Source organism: Suricata suricatta, chromosome 1, assembly GCF_006229205.1.
Source record: "Suricata suricatta isolate VVHF042 chromosome 1, meerkat_22Aug2017_6uvM2_HiC, whole genome shotgun sequence".
NCBI lineage: Eukaryota > Metazoa > Chordata > Mammalia > Carnivora > Herpestidae > Suricata > Suricata suricatta.
The window spans coordinates 84,088,592-84,101,609 of NC_043700.1; positions in this window are offsets into that span (position 1 = coordinate 84,088,592).

Below are 13,018 nucleotides of genomic sequence, written 5' to 3' on the forward strand. Positions count from 1 at the left end.
AAACACAATTCACCAAAACTGATATGAAATTCACTTGGTTATTAAATATTTAGAACAAGGAAACCCCCAGTGTTTGATGTAAATATTATATATAATGTTTAAGAAGAAATAATGTCAAACATACTCTTTCAGTAAAACATAAGGGAGGAAACATTTCTCAAATCATTTCCTGAAGGTAAAATATTCCTCATTCTGAAACTGGTTAAAGATATTAAAAGAAAGGAATATCACTGACCAAAAGTCTCCATGAGCCTAGTGCAAAATACTTAAGTAAATATTAGAAAAATCAAACACACCATTTCATAAAATAGAAATATTTTATATACAAAAGAGATATGTGAAGGAAGCTTTTAAGATTATTTTATTTAAACAAATGGGTTACTTTTTAAACAGACAGAAAAATTTCAAAGCTAAGTGAGAATTTAATGTTAACATACACAGTACATTGACTATTATTGATTTCTGTGGATGGTGGGGTCATTTCTCTATGTAATTAATATTCAGGATTACTTAAAACAGTGGTATTTCCTTAAAAAAACAAACTGAGACTTTTCAGATATGTGAAAGATGCTCCAAAAAGCTCATAAAATGAATGCTAGGGGAAAATGGACTAGATTGGGATAGGAATAGAGAAGTCCAAAGAAAATGGTGCTTGAGTATCAGTTATGCATTCTCCCTCTATTTCACTGATGTTAGTAAAGTTCCCAGATTCCTGAATATTGGGGATAAAACCCAGGCCTTGAGCTGAACTATGAAGCCTTTGATACAGCAAAAGAAAAGCAGACGTCTCAATTCTAAATTGGCTTCATAAAGGTAAATTATCCACTTTTATAAAGAAAAAGATAACAAGAGGAAAATGAAGTCAGATAAGAAACTAGACACCTTCATAAATTGTTTTAAGCTTTTGATAGTGTACTGTACAATCATTTTTGATTACTTTAATAAGTCCCAAACCCAGTTGTTTCATAACCACTAATTCATTAATTGTAATTTACTCCTTTTAAAGCAACGGAACTTACCTCAGTTTGCGCTGAGATATATAACTATGTAGATAAGTTTAGGGGCCTCGCTGGCACCAGTCAGGAGTTTGTTTCGGCAGTCCAGGTCCTCTTAGCCGCCATGCCAAATGTATTCAATAGACATTACTAATGACTTCCCCTGTTTCCTTTTAGGAGCGAGAACTGGTCAGAAACACTCAATGGCTTACCTGGTCTTAGGTAAGTCTGCAATTCTATTATGGCATTCATTAACCTATGTAATTATATTTACCTTTTTTGGCCTACTTCCAGTTTTTTTCCTGGCTTTTCTGGGAGTCATTTTTTTCTCTGATATTTTTCTCCATGTGACAGTTTTATAATTTTTCGCTAATACTTGAAGTCTGTGAGTCTTCTCTATCCAACGAGTTGAGGACCTAATCCAGGTCAACTCAAACAACTTTCTCCTTCATAATGGCAGTCTCAGCAACACAGGTCTTCCGATGGCAAAAATATTTTCTCTGCTTGGTGTTGAAGTCTAAAGAATCTTTAAGTCTTTAAGTTAATGCCATTTTGTAAATCTAAACTTAGCACTAAAGGATAAATAGACCCTAAAGTTATTAAACAATTGTCAGAATATATTAGAATACTACTAATAAGAGTCTGTCTCTATGTGTTTTATGTTTTGTTTTGTTTTTAATTTTAGAGAGAGGGTGAGGAGGAGCATAGGGAAAGAGAGAGAGAATCCCAAGCAAGCCCCATGCTCAGCATGGAGTCCAATGCTGGGTTCGATCCCACAACCCTAGGATCATGACCTGAGCCAAAATCAAGAATAGGACCCCCAACCAATTGAGCCACCCAGGGATATTGAGCCTGTATCATTAGGTTTATTGGCCAAGTAGCCTTGGTCATAGGGGAAAAAACATGTAATCACCCAGACACTGGTACCAAAATATTCCTCTCATTGTCTACTTATTATTAGTAAAATGTTTCTTCAGTTTTCCAAGGATAGTTCCTCATTGGTTATTTTTTTTTGTTTTATAAAACACAATACAAATTCCCATGATCTTAATTACCAATATATAAATTTTTTCAGCATTTATTTTTGTTGGAATACAGCTTTGAGTAAAAGGAAACAAATTAAAATGAAATAATTTTATTTCAGAATATTTCCAGTTTCACCTTCTTTTCTTCTTTACCTTTTCAGTACATGTGTTAGATTATTTTCTGTCTTCCACTCTACCTTTATTGTCTATGAAGGGAACTTGAAGGAAGGCTTTGGTAAAATAAGTTATAAAGACTCTGGAAAAACAAATAATTTTAGTATAATTACACAAAGTTATTAATTGAATCATTACGTGTCAGATATGCTGCTTGTCTTAAAGAATAAAATTTTAATAAACAAGGCAGATGTAACATCTACCTCATTAAAGGGCAATGTAGAACGGACATGAAATGGGCAGCTTTAGCATTATGAAGTTAAGTGATAAATCAGATGAGTCTGGTGTGTCATGTGAATGTGTGCAGCGTCATCGAGCTCAACAGTCAAGACAGAACACTTGAGACGTCTTAAGGTGTAACTTAGTAAGTTTATCTAAGTAGCAGGGGATGGGACCTGTGGGCAGAAAGGGCTGTACTTTTGCAGTAGGAAGCTGGTCGTTATATGCTTAGTGCTCAAGGGGGAGGGATGGGCGGCGAGTATTAGAACGTAAATGTCTTCTTCGAATTTCTACTTGCAAAACTGCTTTTGCAAGATTTCTCTGGTGCTTATCATGCAGTTCAATATTAACTGTGAGTGAGATGTACAAGCAGTCATGAGACACTTTAAGAATATGGCAACCAGTACTTATTGATCCTTATCAGAACTATGTAAGCTACCAGTCCGCCTACTTGGCTAACGGTTAACATTTTTCTGTCCCTCATCATGAACACACATACAATGCTATATAACCAGTCCTCAGGGAGATCTATTCCTTTCTCACATAAATTTATTTTCACCATTCATCTGCTGGCAAACCTGGAATCAGAGAGAATGAAGAATAAATAGTTTCCTGAGTTAAGTTCACTTATTTTCTTTGTACATTCTGTCCCAAAAACTAAGTTATTCTTTTCCTGGCAATCCATTGTACAACTCTTAGTCATTCTTTGAAGATGCATTTTAAACCATAACCTCTAGCAAATGTGCTATGAACCACTCTGCTACTAAAACAGATGCAATGCCAAGTTGATCACTCCCCCTTTGGGACACCACATATATATTTCTTTGTTGTTTTTGTTTTAAAGTATTATACTCAGCGTTAAAGGCTACATAGCTTAATGATTAAGAATAATGGCTTAAGAGCCAGAATATCTGGGTTTGAATCTCAAAACTGCTGTTAATTAGGTTGACTTCAGACAAATTTTATTTTAAAAAGCTTGCCAAGGTCTCAATAGCTTGAATCACAACAAAAGGGCATGTTTCCACTACATGCTAGATTTTTTTTTACTGATTTTGAACCACCAAGAATATGGAATTCCCAAACATTTAAGTTAATATTACTTTTTTAAATAGACTTTCTGCCCCCTACTTGCTACTCCCATCAGAGTTAAGCATGCCTGAACCAAATATTGAGGTGTTGAGAATCCAGTCTGTCAAAATGGGGAGACAATTGTTTTGTGATAAATTCAACAAGAAAAAAAGAATGGGGTTAATGAACCTATAGATGAAGTTCCCCGATCCCCTAAATGTCACATCCATTCAACAGTGGTGTTCTTCCTCATGTGGGTGGGACTTGCCAGTCTGAAAGCCATGGCATTTCCAAAAGCTTAGTTCTAAGCAACCTACACAAGCCCGAGGCTCCCCAAGCTACAGCTGGGTCAAGTCCACATCGATCCAGTTCTCACCAAGGTTCCTGTATGCATTAATCTGTTTCAGGCTGCAAATAGTACAAATGACATAAACATTAAGAGAATTTACTCTAAGGTGCAGAGGTAAAATTATTTCCACTCTGGTCAATTTAGTATCTTCAAGGGGAACTTTTTCTCTTTTTTTTTTTTTTATTTGTTTATCCTCAGTGTATTGACTCTCCTTTCCTCTCTTGAATGATGGTTCCAAAAACTCCAGACAGCATATTCTTACACACCAATGACAAGAGGCATACAGAATTCTATCTTTTCCATATGTCCTGCTTATGACCTATTTAACCTTTCCATTCCCAGAAGGTTCCTAACACTTCATTGCCTGGAATTGGACCCACCTGACACAGCCACTATAAGAGGAAATAATTACATATTTTGTAATTAGAGAAATACAAGTTTAAAATGTTAAGCCTTTATATGGCCATCAATATTTTATGGCTAAGGCAAAGTTTATCAATAAAAATACTGATTTACTTTCATTTGAATGAAACTTTCAGGAAAAACTTATAATTTTCTAATAAGCAATTGTCTATCGTGTTATTCACAGGTTCTGTCATAAAATGTTTATTTTTTTATTTTACTGCAATTTATTCCTCTGGAGATTTAAAGGTTTTTTTTATAGTTGCTATGAGCATTTATTAATTTCTTAGGCCTCTAATTTCTCCATATGTGGTTTATTTCCAGAAACCATGCCAACTTTATGGATGACTGAGGCCAAAGGACGGGAATTAGAAAAAAAGGCTTTCTAATATCTCTCATATTAGAAACCTAATATGAGGGGTGAAGTACAATTCACTCTTTTGTTGCTGTCAAAACAAGTTAGCTAGCTTTTCTTCTTGTTCCTCAGCTTTCTGCACATCTATATCCCATGGAAGAAGCAAAGCCAGAAATTACTGAGATACTCTTGGTTAAGCTTCTGCCTTTGCTTTTGTTGGGTTTTCCAAACATATTCAATTTTCTGGTTACTAGTTTTGAGAGAAGCCTTGGTATACATTTCTAGTCTTTTCTCTTATCAAGAAGAGCCTTATGAATGTCAGCTCCAAATCTTTCTAGCCCCCATATGAGATTTCTAATATGAGAGATATTAGAAAGCCATTTTATCTCTCATCAACAATATGGCTAATTAAGAATTTATCAAGTAAAGTCAAGAATGGCACTTGGAGAGAGGATCATGGTCCAATATGACACCACATAAGTTTGAGATATCTCTTTCTCTTTGGTTGAAACAATTAAATTTAATTATGTCTCTGGAATATAGTGCCTTAGAGGACAGATTAGTTGAGTATGTTACATGTAATGAGTTGTAATGAACAGTGGGAGGACATGACAATTTCAAATAGCTTCTAGAATCTATTCCAGGTCTCATTTCAGTCAACATTGAGAAGGATTACCTTTCATTAGTCATTTATGTATACTAAGTGGAGGAAATCTTGGCTGATAGAAAATGCATCATATTCTAGAATGCTCCATGTCTATAGCCAGCCTTGAAGCAAATGCTCTTTAATGTGGTTGTTAATCTTATAGAAAATAGTTGATGATTTTAGAGAAGCTCGCCAACTTCAGCCACAGACCCATGCCTTCTCTATTGATGAATACATCTTCACAGTAGGTTGGTAGAGGAGCTTGATGTATCATTATTTTAATGGCATCACTTTTCTAAAGAAGGTACATTTAGTGTTGTGAAATGTTAGTGATCATGGGTCTTCTCTTTACCGAGGATGGAAAAGTTATCTTCTTTCATCCGAGACACTGAAAGCACTTAAAAGACATTATCTCATTATCTCTATAACATCTTCTGACAGAATTGGCTTGTAGCATAATTCCCATTTTATTGGTGGATAAAGTCATGCACATTATGGTTTTATAATTTAGCTAGGCAGATGGCCTGCCCTAGCAAAAGCTTTCAGCTTTACTTCATCTTGGAAATTTGTCTCATTTATGTCTTCACATTTCTGGTGCAGACATGACCTTAATGTTCCCAGAAACCAAGTATTTAAGTGGTCATTTGTCCAATGACTTTTTTTTTTTCTTGAAGAAATGCTTCTGAATTATACTTTATTTCAGTTTGACATGAAGGAGAAATGAATAACATTTTGGATAACTTATAGAACTTCATTTGGGTCATTTTCTAGATTCAAATGAATAATAAGACTCTCTAGCAGTACTTTTTTGTTAGTATTAAATGGCTATAGTTACTTTTAATAGTCACTTTAAAATATTTAAATGCATAACTTTTGAAAATTAATTCTACTCACCTCTTTATCAGACACCTGCAAATTAAATCCATGACACCTCTGCTTCTTGTACATGATTCCACTAGTAGCTAATGGAAAATATCTTAAATTTAGTCTAATATAAATGACTAAAGCCGTGATGACATAAGAGCATTAATTAACAGAAACATGTCAATTTAATGGAAACCATTTAATTGATTCAAGAGAGAAAGTTATATCATTATCAAGTTTTATAGTTATTCTAATTTTTTACAAGTAGAGTAAAATGTGGTTTTGCAGTGGTTATACAAGTTTATAAAAGATAGGAAAGCACTTGTGGAAATCTGAAAGATGTATTATCTAGGAGGGATTAAAGAGACTATATAGTTTATATTGGTAAACATTATAATCAGTATATAGCTTCGGGAGTTAAAAGGTGATTACAGACAGAAAAAAGGGAACAGTAATTATTCTACACCTCTTCCTTGTCTTAATTTTCCAAATAAAATTGTACTAAGTATCTCTTATTAATGAAATATACTTAGAAGTGGAGTATACAGAAAAAAATTCAAACATAAATCTGTCCTTCAAAGAGTTATATATGTATATAAAAATTAAATCCAAAGACTACTAAAAACAGTGAAAGGAAAACAGAGATCAACATGTAATTTTTTACTTTAATTTTTTGTGGTTATTAGAGATCTCGCAAATATATTATGGTTCCAAAAAAGGATGTTGCTTTCTCTGATACAATAGGAAAAAATGTGGAGTGAAAAGGGGTATGATTTTTTCCTCTTTAAATGTAAAGTTGGAACATATACTTATGATGAAAGGTTTTATGCATTTAATGAAAGCTCTGGACTTGACTAATGCAATAGAAAATATTGAAAGGATTTTTACCAGATGTTTAATTTTGACTGATAAATTATGATTGAGTTCTAAAAATTTGGGACTTTGATCTATTATTAGAAAAACATATTAATGTTTTCATTTCAGGCCTATAAGATTATAATAGATTCCTTTTCTACTCCAGAGAGCCATCCAATTTAAGTTTTACTCTCAAAGATAATACATAACATTTTGGTTTAGGTTCAGAGTAAGCATATATGATCTTTTCAGAAACTATTTTAAAATAAGAACCATTCAATATATTTTTATTTTGCCATGGATAGAAGAAGGAATTGATATCATTTGTCTTGGAAATAAAACAAAATAAGGCTTTGATATAACCCAAAATTAACATAAAAATAATTAGGACTGTGCCAGTGTATAAATTTGACCCAAATTGTGCTCAGGACTTGTGACAAGTCAGATGCCTAGAGTGGAAGAATTGCTTTTGAGTCAAAAAATACTAATTATTATTACTTTTGCATTTAAAAATTATCTTGTTTGGCAGTGACTCACAGTGTACATATAATAAAGTAAACTATTCCTTGAAATAATCAATAAAGATCAGTTGCTAAATATCTGATTTAAAGGAGATACACCATGTTGTACAAGGTTCTCTGTGTCCTAAACTAAGCCAACTTGATAGAAATGTTTGTTTAGTGCCCTGAGGGTCAAAACTTCTGGGATCTCTGTTCAGACAAGGACAGGCAGGGGATTCCAAGGATGATTCTAGGTCCCCACAGTGTAAATCTGGGAGTATTTTGACAGAAGTGCGTTAGTTCTGACCTTAACTTCTGCTAAATTCAGTGCTCCTATGAGAGAAATCCTCTCTTCTTCTGAACTATTCAAAATTCATTTCCAGTGCGCATTTGCTCTGCTCCACTCTGTCTGAAAATATATGCAAAGTTGATTGACAGCCCTCTAGCTACCATACCATGAAGGCTGAAACCAGAAAGGCTACAGCTCTAACTCACTGACAGCTGAAAGCTACAAAACCTAATTTCTTAGGTTCATTCGTAAATCTCTACTCATTGTCCCAAGAGGAAAACAAATAATGGGGGATTACACAGAACTAATGGGACTCTGTATAGGATAAGAGTATAAATGTGGAAATCACTGCCATGAATTCTCTGCTCTTCTGAGAAGAAATGAAATCATATTTATTCAAGTAGTTCTCACAAAGATGGCTGATGAAATCATTTCATTTACCTAGAAATGTTTCTTTTTCAAGTAGGGCATATACACAGGGCACTTTTCCCTTGCAATTTAACAATTAGTACAATCTATAATTATTCTGTTATAAGATATTGAAATCTTGGCACAAGCTTATCAACAGGCTCACAAAATATTCAAACCTAACACCATTCTTGCTTTTCTATCTCTATGATTCAGGCTATGAAAGCTAGATTCTTGATTCCCCTCTTCTTCTGTTTAGTGTGATTCTTTGCAGAAGTTCCAGCTAACAAATTATATTCTGAAGTTAACTCCCTCTTTTCCTCCCTTCTGCCTTCTTCCTTCTTCCTAACATAAACGTGGATGTGATCGTGAGAGGCAATAGCTGTCTTCCAGTCATGAGAGAAACCCTCCCCGAACTGAGAGCGAGCCATTTGAACATTATTAATCCTTTATATAAGTATATCCCAATTTCTTATTGCCTGAGGAAAATAAGCTTCTGTTTAAACCACTGGGGTACGTTGAATAATTAGCCCCACTACAAGATGCTTTCATCCTAATCCCCAAAACCTGTGACTATGATACCTTCCATGGCAAAATAGACTATGTGGATGTTATTCAATGAAAGATCTTGATATGGGAGCTTTTCCTGGATTACTAGGGCAAACTCCCTGTCATCACAAGTGTTCTTTTAAATGAAGGAGGGAGGCAGGAGTAGGAGAGAGAATCAAAGTTAGAGAAAGATTTATTTTTTTTAATGTTTTATTTATTTTTGATACAGAGAGAGACAGAGCATGAGAGGGGGAGGGGCAGAGAGAGAAGGAGACACAGAATCTGAAGCAGGCTCCAGGCTCTGAGCTAGCCGTCAGCACAGAGCCCGATGTGGGGCTCGAACCCACGAATGTGAGATCTGACCTGAGCTGAAGCCGGAGGCTTAACCGACTGAGCCACCCAGGCGCCCCTAGAGAAAGATTTAAAGATGTTACACTATAGCTTTGAGGAAGGACTAAGGGCCCAAATAAAATAATACACACATCCTTTGGCAACTAGAAAAGGCAAGGAAACAGATTATCTTCTTAGATCCCCCAGAAGGAGGGGTCTCACTGACCCATTTTAGTCTTCCTAAGCCCAGACCTCTAAGTGAATAAATTTGTGTTTTCATAAGTCTCTGTGTTACTGGTAATTTGTTATAGCAGTAAACAAAAACTATCTGGCCCTGATTTTTGTTATTTGCAATATATCTCAGTCTTAACTGTAATGGTTACATAAAGATTTTTTAGGTAAAAAAAAAGACAAAACATCCTAGAAAAAAGCACTCAAGGGAAAAACGTAAAGTCAACTAAATCTCCAGTGGTGAATGGCTCTTCTTCTGTTCAGGGATTCATGGTTAACCTCTTATTTAGTATGGAGCCATTTTTAAAAAGCAATGCTTTTCAATAATGATCTAACTTGTTTGATAATTTGTAAAATCATAGTGATAAATAGTAATAACATAGTGATATTATGATAAATAGTAAAATCATAGTGAACTTATCTCACTGAGAATGACTGACACTTTAGTAACCTCCTTTAAAGCTTAACCATTTACTTGAAGTGGTGGAAAATGGAAATGCACATATAATAGCATCTTAAGCAAAATAGTGTGTGTGTGTGTGTGTGTGTGTGTGTGTGTGTGTGTGTGTGTGTGTTCAGAATTCTGAGTTAGCAGAGAGGCTACTAGATGTGCCAGACAGTCTCTTTAGGTGACTCCCATGGCCTCGCCTCCTGGCATATATGTCATTGCATGATCTCTACTCTTGCATGTTCGCACAGCCTGTGATTTGCTTCTGAACAATAAAATACTGAAAAGGTGATGGAGTAGATGTGATTACATTATATAAGATCGCAGATCTGGCCCTGCCAGAGTCTCCTTTGCTCACTTTAAAGAGACTGAGCATGCTGCTAAGACCTATGAGAGACCTCCAGCTGATAGCCAGCAAGAAGCAAGTTCACCAGGGATTAAAGTTTAGAAAGTACTGCAGTGAGGCACCTTCAGCTCCTGGGTATTATGTATTTATATTTTTTTATTAGCTGAACATCAATGCTCTTATTTCACGGCTACTGTCAATGTATTAAAAAGAATCTAAGCCATTTATATAACTCTGACTCAAGTCTAGCCTGGCTTCATTCATCTGGTTATATATTATTCCATCCATTAATCCATCCATCCATTTATACAAAAGGTAGATGACTTAAGTGTTATCCGAAGCAGGCATTCTTGGTGATACAAGATGAATGACAGAGCCTAGCTTTATTAATTTCTCATTTTCTGCCTTATCCTAAATTTTCAGGCTCAAATTAGATCTATTTTGGCAGCATATAAATCAATTGGGCCATACATGGTGTCACTTAACCACCAGTGACTCTGTAGTTGAATTTAATTCTAGTACCATTGTATAGTCTTTTTTAAATTTTTTAAGGTTTATTCATTTTTCAGAAACAAAGAAAGACAGAACGTGGTAGGGTACAATGGGCAGAGAGAGACAGAGACACAGAATCTGAAGCAGAGTCCAGGCTCTGAGCTGTCAGCATGGAGCCCAATGTGAGGTTTGAACTCACGAACTGCAAGATCATGACTTGAGCTGAAGTCGGACCCTTAGCCGACTGAGCCACCCAGGCACCCCTTGTTATACAGTCTTGATTCACTCATTTAGTGAGTCTTTTAAAGAACATAACACAGTATTCAACATTAAGAGTATGTGGTGTTGAGTTTTGTAACTAAGAGCTCTCCTGGAGTCTAACTTCTGGCATTCGAATTACAGCTATACCAGTTGGCTTCTTACCTTGTGCAACCTACTTAGCGTATATTAGTGTCTGTTTCCTCATCTTTCTAGTCAAGATAACCACAGTGCCTACCTACCAGTCAAATTGTTGGGGGAATTAAATTATACAACATACTTAAAACACCCAATAAAATGTTTATTGGAGATCAGACATAATTATGGAAGACATTTCTTCCTCATTCCCTTAATACATGTGAGGGGGGATTATCAGTTAAATACACTTCACCTTTACCCCCTACTCCTTTTCCATGGGGTAGAAGGAGCTATCTGTTCACTCAGTGTTGAGGGAGGAAATGTGTATTATTGACCCAGTCCCCTCCTTCCTCCTTTCTCTTGGAAATCTGGTAGAAGTACCTTTCCTGTATCAGTGCTTGGTGCCATATATTTCACAAGGACCGCTCTGTCCCTTTGAAGGCAAATCAGCCAATTTCTAGCTATGCATTTTATGATAAGTCTATGTGACACTGAGTTTTGATTTTAAGAAAATATATGTGATTTTAATGAGTAGTTATAATATATACATTAGTTAAGAAATCTGTTTCAGGAACGAGAATACCATTCAGAGGATAATTTTTGAGATAATATATGTTCTACCATTTGTCTCAGTAAAATTTAAATAAGTAACTTCATTATTCTCAGATAAGGGAACCTTGACCAATAGCCTTCATGGTACTCTAAAGGAGCCATATGATTTCCCCTTATTTGTGGCCAATATAAGAAAGTAGATTATTAACTGTAATTGATGACTTTGGAAATTAATTTGGAAATATTTGAATATCACATATGCAACTGTGTTCACATATCACATGTGATATGTGAGTTAGCATTCTTTGGAAAAACAATTGGTGATAGATATCCAGTGTCTCCAAATATTTATACACCTTAATTAAATATCTTCTACAATGTAACTTAACAAAGTAATCAGAAATAAATACATGTTTAGCACACATATGTTTATTAAAACAATTTGAAATTGTGAGAAATTGAAAGAAACTTCAAGTCAGTGATAGAGAAAAGCTTGATCATCTTTGCTGTAGCCATAGATTCGGTGTATTCAGTTTTACATTTCTAGTCAATGGTAAGGGTAAACAAATAGGTAATAATCTTAATTGAAAAGCAAAGCTTATAAAATTGTGTGGACAGTATTATAGCAGCTATGTTAAAACAGCATTAATACCAACAATAGCAATGATCCATATAGAAGAATTAAACTGGGAAGGAAATTACAATACAAAGTAGGGATTATTTAGAGGTGGTAATTTTCAGTCTGTTCCCCAAACCTCTTCCACTTTTGTTATATATTCTACTGTTTTAAAAAAACCTTTTGTTTTACGGTTAGTTTTTTGAAAATCTGTTACCTTATTGGAAACATTTAAAAATTTTTCTAGTTTGTTTGAAAACTCATTAAAGAATGCTTTCACTAGTCAAAATTTTGCTTAGAATTTGAACATCTTTTATCTTTTTGCTATTATAAACTTTTGTCTCTAGTTAGTATGGATTGCAAATCTCCATGGTCTATTTAGAATACTTAGTGAAATGTTTTTGATATAATTTTGAGATAAACTACAGCAGAGTTTCCTTGTACAATCCCATGTAGCAGCCTGATCAATCGGATAGATTGTCCAGATTGTGTTGGGCAACATCACCCTGCGCTGCCCATCTCCAACACCAATTCCTACCTCGTATCTGTCTGCAGTGGCTCATTTGCCCAGGCATTTGGACTCTGTCCATAGTTGGTATTCAGATGGGCACACGGCATCTGGGGAGCCCATTGTGTGGAAGGGTACAAGCAGCATGGGAGAAGGAATCCAGCACCATGCCCTGGACATATTCAACCCAGGACAGCTGTATCCCTTGAGGAAGAAAAGACTGCTTATAAAACTAAAGGAGTTGTTAAGAACCAGGCCCTTAGGCAACTTTCCTTTGGGATTTCCCTAAAATTTTTATGGATTGTATAAGAGGAAGCTTTCCCTACTAACAAAGAGTCCATGTCACAGTAGAGGACTTAGTCGGCAGCTGAAGAAAGAGTAATGATGGCAGCAGGGCCTCT